This window comes from Neomonachus schauinslandi, chromosome 1 (genome assembly GCF_002201575.2).
Source record: "Neomonachus schauinslandi chromosome 1, ASM220157v2, whole genome shotgun sequence".
In the NCBI taxonomy this organism is placed as follows: domain Eukaryota; kingdom Metazoa; phylum Chordata; class Mammalia; order Carnivora; family Phocidae; genus Neomonachus; species Neomonachus schauinslandi.
The window spans coordinates 55,056,126-55,062,769 of record NC_058403.1 but is presented as its reverse complement, the minus strand read 5'-3'; the positions used below and the strand labels follow the sequence as shown (position 1 = coordinate 55,062,769).

The 6,644-nt window shown below is 35.0% G+C and overlaps 1 pseudogene; it reads left to right on the top strand.

Annotated features, from left to right (window-relative positions):
• The first annotated feature begins 3,253 nt into the window (after nt 1-3,253).
• Nucleotides 3,254-3,567, top strand: LOC110582557 (annotated as a pseudogene).
• Nucleotides 3,568-6,644: the final 3,077 nt, after the last annotated feature.

The following is a 6,644-nucleotide window of genomic DNA, read 5'->3' as shown; positions in this document are numbered from 1 at the left end:
CTTTGTATCACTTAATTTAGTATATATGAAATTATTATTATTTACTATTATAATACATCTCACGAAATACCTTATCATTTGGACAGAATACAGATATTGTTAGTATTCCACTAGGCAAGAATTGTCAATAACTAGCAAGAATTGAGCATACAATAGTTTTCAAAAGTTAAGAATAATGCCTATAATTAATTATAGGCATTACCAATGCTTGCAATATAAATAATGCCTTAAAAAAATTAGGGAAAGTCTTAGTACAAATCCAAAAAGTTCCAAACACCTATCTAAATTTAAGAAAATAAATATTCTATTTTTCAGTGGAAGGATAATTCTAAACATCTGCAAAATATTACAGGAAAATATAAAGTGTTTCTGAATCTGTTCTTGCTATTCTTTCCTTCCTCCCTCCCATTCTTTCTTCTCTCTCTTATTCTTTCCAGTCTTATTGAAAGAGACATTACAAAACAATTACAGTGTAAAAAGTATAACAGAGCTCTACAGAAGACACTACAAGAACATTAAAAAAAAGGAATGTTTTTGGGATGCCTGGGTGGCTCAATCAGTTAACCATCTGCCTTCAGCTCAGGTCCTGATCCAGGAGTCCTGGGATCGAGTCCCATATCCAGTTCCTTGCTCAGAGGGGAGTTGGCTTCCCCCTCTGCCTGCCGCTCCCCCCCGCTTGTGCTCTCTCTCTGACAAATAAATAAATAAAATCTTTAAAAAAAAAGGAATATTTTATTTTAGCTGAAACCTTTGACTGTCACTGCTGGAATATTAAGGGGAGAAAAGGTTATAACAGGGATGAAGGGAGTAGCTTTTATAGAATTCTTCACTGAAACGTGTAGACTAATGCCTACTCTCTGTGGCATCACAAACTTCCAGGATCCATAGACACAAATGATTACAGCAAAAAGTCTTATGGACGATCTTTACCTATGCTGCATGTGTGTTACCCAGAAGTGGTAGGATGATCTGATTATGTAAACAGTTTACAAACTACATCCATCCCGGCTTTACTACAAAAGTGAACTGCCTGCTTATTAATAGTTTTAGTAGGTAATTTTTTTAAATACTTACTACGTAACGTAACAAAGCTGAGGATTTTATATTATCTCAATTAAATCTCAGAAAACCATACTGAGATGATTATCATTATGATGGCAATTTTACAAATGAGGGATTGAATTTGGAAAGGTAAGGTAAATTGCCCAGAGTTACATAGTATGTAAGTATCAGAGTTGATATGTGACTGAAGACAATCTGACTCCAAAGACAAAGACTGTCTTCATAATAACCATAAGCTATAGACACATTTCTTCTCCAAGAAAGCAAGTGCACTTACAATAGGTACAATCATGGTATCTAAACTCATGAGTTTTTGGATTCACCAGATTCATAATGTTTAAATTTGGGGCTTGGTAGAAGAAAGATAATTAAAAAAAAATTTTTGTTGTTAGTTTATTCAGGCTAAGTAAAGATAAAAAAGCAATGTAATGGATGAAGAAAATCATTTATAAGAAATAAAGGAGAGAAATAAATTTGCATTAGAGAATTCAAAAGTCAAAATCTCTCGATAGTCTTATTAATTTACTTTCCATTCTTTAAACTCTCAAAATGGAGACTGTTCAGGATTTGGTATCTGTAATTTTTGGAAGGGATCAGGGAAAATCATTAACTTTCACAATCATGATAAATAGAGGATCACTCTATTTTGATATATGTATATGATTTTCATGTGAATGCATGAAATCACGCTGTATTTCTTATTCAAATAGTTAAGTATTATGGTGAAAATTTCTGTTTGCCCAGAACTCAAGGTAAAATATGTATGTTAAGTAAAGCCACGCTTTCTCAGTATCAGCTTGCTAATGGCACTGGGTTCAGAGATGAGTACAGGGTTCCTTATTCCATCTCACTGGGGGAAGATTGTCTTTCCATTATTTGCATATATTACCTGTATTAGTGAGGAAGCAATAGCCTGAACTTTTCTAAAGTAGATGAACAGCTTCTTTGAAAAGATAATTCAGGATTCAGATGCATTTAAACCCCAGGCTTTGTACTTGGTCCTGCAAGTTGAAAGACATATTTTTCAAGAACTATTTTTTCTGGGTATCTGTCCAAATTATCCAATATCCTGTGCCCTTATATTAAACAGTAAAACTTTCTTAGAAAAAAACCTTAAGGAGAAATAATAAGTTGATTAAAAACTGCAATAAATAACGATTTGTTATGGTTAGAAGTAGATGACATACTCATTTCTTGTCTCTCACGTCAAATATAAACTTTGCTGTAGTTCCCTATCTTATGGCAAATTCAGCCTGTAGGTTTCCCTTACTGTTATATTTAAGTTATTGCACATCTATTATCTATTCCATGACTCTGCTATACCAAGATTAAAAAGACAAGTGAAATATGGTCTGCCAGAACAACACTAACAATCTGGTAATGGAAAGAATAGTAAGATAGATACACGAAATACAAAGAACGTAAGTGGCTTAAGAAAAATACAGAAAAGAGTAATTTAGACAAAAAGAGAGAAGAGACAGAGAAATTGTAAGTTTGGGGTAGCGATAAGAAGCTTTCTGGATGAGAAGTGTTTAAGATTAATGTAAAGGTAAGTAAGGAAGAAAGAAAGGCATTCTAGAGAGAAGGAGGGGAAGGGTGAGAAAGGAGGAAGTACAGAGTACAGGTGTGTTCAGGTCCCTTGGAGACTAGAACGCATAGGTGAGGTAGGTGATGAAGTCAAAAAGGTATTGGTAAGAATTTATAGGACTTGGTAGCTGAAAGTGTAGAAAGGAAAATTAAAGATAAATCTGTGATTTAAAACCAACATGTATAATGGTGGCTTTATTTAAAGAAAGAAGCAAGGCAGGATCATGCACTGATTTTAGGAGTAGGAAAGTGATATATGCCGTTAGCAAAATGGTGAGATTATTTGCAATTGATGAATTACTGAACTCTGCATCTGACGCTAATGATGTACTATATGTTGGCTAATTGAACTTAAGTAAAAAATAAATAAATAAAGTACCTGCTTGAACATTTGGGCTTTTGAATTATGATTCGGACCTTAAGAGACAATGTTGAGAGAATAGGAGCTGGAGTTATAAGATTTGATATCAAACTCTCTGGATCTTCTAAATTATATGGACTTGGGCATGTCACAAACTCTTTGAGCATCATTTTATTTACTGTTAAAAATGGAGATTAAAAGTGTATTTCAGTCCACCGCAGGAGCCATGGAGGAGCAGCCGCCATGGCTCTGTGCCACCCCATGGCCATGGGCCTCAACAAGGGCCACAAGGTGACTAAGAATGTGAGGAGGCCGAGGCACACCCACCAGCACCTCACCAAGCACACCAAGTTTGTGCAGGACATGATCCAAGAGGTATGCAGCTTCACCCCATATGAGCAGTGTGGCATGTGGCTGCCCAAGGTCTCCAAGGACAACTGGGCCCTGGGGTTCACCAAGAAAAGGGGGGGGGGACATACATCTGTGCCAAAAGGAAGAGAGAGGAGCTGACTAATGTCCCGGCAGCCATGAGGAAAGCAGCAGCCAAGAAAGACTGAACCCCTCCCCTCTGTATGTAATAAAGCCTTTTTGGGGAAAGAAAAGTGTATTTCAATCTATAAAATTCAACAAATCTAAGATGTTACTGTTGATAACATCTGCACAAAAGTAACAGTTGAAGCCATTATTAAAGGGAAACACTAGAAGAGGTCTGAAGAGGGGTTAAGGCAATTGATAAATGGAAAAAGGAATTCTAGCCATCATATGGAATTTTATTTGTTGATACTTGTTTTTAGTTTCATGACCCACACATACACACCTATGTAATATATGGCTTGATTTTGTTTTTGAACTTCTTAAAAAGAGTACCATAGAATAGGTCATTTTCTAAGATTTGCTTTATTGCCTTATTTACCTCAGATTATGATGCTAAGATTCATCCATGATGCTTAATTACAGATCAATTTTTATTGCTGCATACTATTCCATTTTATAAAAATTCCATAATATATTCATTCCACTGCATATGGATGCTTTTGTTGTCTCCAGTTTTTTGCCATTATTAACAGTGACATGATGAACATTTTTGTTACATCTTCCAGCACATATGTGTAAGAATTTCCCCTGGATATATACCTAAGGATGGTATATATCCAGGAATATTCAACTTTATAAAACAATGCCCAAATTGATTTACAAAGTGGTTGTATCATTTTACACTCTTAGTAGCAATGTGTAAAAGATCCATGTCCTCTCCAATGACAGTTCCATAAGATTTCTTAAATTCCACTGGCGAGTGATGGAGAATGACATCTCATCATGTTCTTTATCAACATTCTCCCAATTACTAGTAAAGTTGGGTGATTTTTCAGAAGTTTATTGGCTATATACATCTTTTGTGATGTTTCTATTAATATTTTTGTCCATTTATTTTCTTTATTATTTTATAGTATCTATGTATACTTGATTATAGTCTTCTGCTGACTATAAGTATTTCAAATAACTTCTCACACTCTCCTCACTCTCTTTAAAGTGCATCATGAAAAACAAATACTCTTAATTCTCACATCATCTGATTGCTCAGATTTTTTAAGTTTTGTGCTTTTGAAGGCTTTTATAAAATATTCTCTGACCCAAGGCATGCAACTGTATTTCTTCTAAAAGCTTTAAAGTTTTTGATTTTGCTTTTTAAAGTTCTTAATCCAGGGATACCTGGGTGGCTCAGTCAGTTAAGCATCTGTCTTTGGCTCAAGTCATGATCCCAGGGTCCTGGGATCAAGTCCTGCATTGGGATCCTTGCTCAGCGGGGAGTCTGCTTCTTCCCCTACCTGCCACTCCCCCTGCTTGTGCTCTCTATCACTGACAAATAAATAAAATCTTTAAAAAAATAAAAATAAAGTTCTTAATCCATATAAAGCTGATTTTTGTATAGTTTGTGTGACATATACAATCTCATTTTTTCCTTATTAATGACCCATTTTTAGCTCTATTTATCGAATATTTCTTCCCTTCTTCAGGAATCTGAAGTAAACCTCAGTGATATATCAAAGTTTTATCTAAATAGAACTACCATATGATCCAGCAATTCCATTTCTGGGTATTTATCCAAAGAAAATGAAAACACAAATTAAAAAAAGATCTATGCACCCCTATGTTCATTGCAGCATTATTTATAATAGCCAAGGTATGGAAACAACCCAAGTGTCCCCTGAAGATGAATGGATGAAAAAGACACACACACACACACACTCTGGACTATTACTCAGCCATAGGAAAGAATGAAATCTTGCCATTTGAGACAACATGAATGGACCTAGAGGGTATTATGCTGAGTGAAATAAGTCAGACAGAAAAAGACAAATAATATGATTTCATTTACATACACAATCTAAAAACAAAACAAACGAACTAAAGAAAATAGAAACATACTCATAGATAAAGGAAACAATCTGGTGGTTGCCCAAACAGGGGAAGAGGACTAAGAGGTACAAACTTCCAGTTGTAAAATAAGTAAGTCATAGGAATGTAACAAAAACGAAACCAAAGTTTGATCTAAGAATGAGTCTTTTCTTGGATATCAGTTTAGTTCCTGTAGTTGGTTTTGTTCTCTCCCCACAGCAGTATCATTCTGCCTTAATTAATGTGTGACACAGGGCAATTTTTCCCAACCTTCTTTTTTTTATATTAACACATATGAACCCATTTTGTGTCAGGTATTATTCCTGATTCTACAGATGAGGAAACCATGACATAGTGAGGTTAAGTAACATGTTTACGTTACAGTGAGTAGGTGGGCCATAGTGGGATTATAAGCCAGGCAGTCTGGGTCCAGAGAACATTATTACCATTAACATGTTATACTGCTTCTTTGTCTCCAGAAATGCTTTCATTATTTTTGGTCTTTTGCTTTCATATAGATTTTATAATCAACTTACTAAGTGCTAAGAACAACCCTTCCATGATTTTGTGATTTTTACCAAAGACCCATTTTACACACACACACACACACACACAATTATTTGGGTATAATCAACCACATTAACATTTCTGCTGCAAAAACACACTTAGGAATATTATTGGGAAAAGTGGGATAAGTAGTATCATAAATTTCTTCTGACTGAACATCAGTTCAGGTCCAGTTTTGCTGCCAAATGAGTTTGGTGCCAAACTGATGAAAAATCTTGCTGTTTAGACCTCTTCAGATCTTTGAAATTGTGGAATGTGTCATTGCCATTTAATAAATGAGGGGGAAAAAGTCTCTGGGAGGTTAAATAATTAGATCAAATCAACCTGCATTCTTAGTTGATAAACTGCCTGTAGTTTGCTCCAGGCTTTTTTTTTTTTTTTCCTAAAGAAATGTTTTTACATGAATTTTAAACCTCAAAGTAATAATATAGCATTTTCCCTTGGATCTGGATCTATAATGACTCCAGATCTCTGCCTAATTTACCTTGTTCACTAACCTTTCCCTGACTATCTGTTCTTTTTTAATTCATCCACATCCAAGCATCCTCTGCTAGCTAGTCAGTCAGAAACCAATGAAACAAAACATAATTGATAAGTAATGAAAATGCCTTTGAAGCCTGCATTCTAAGACAAAAGGTGACTAAATGTCAAGCCCATTCACCGAATTTTA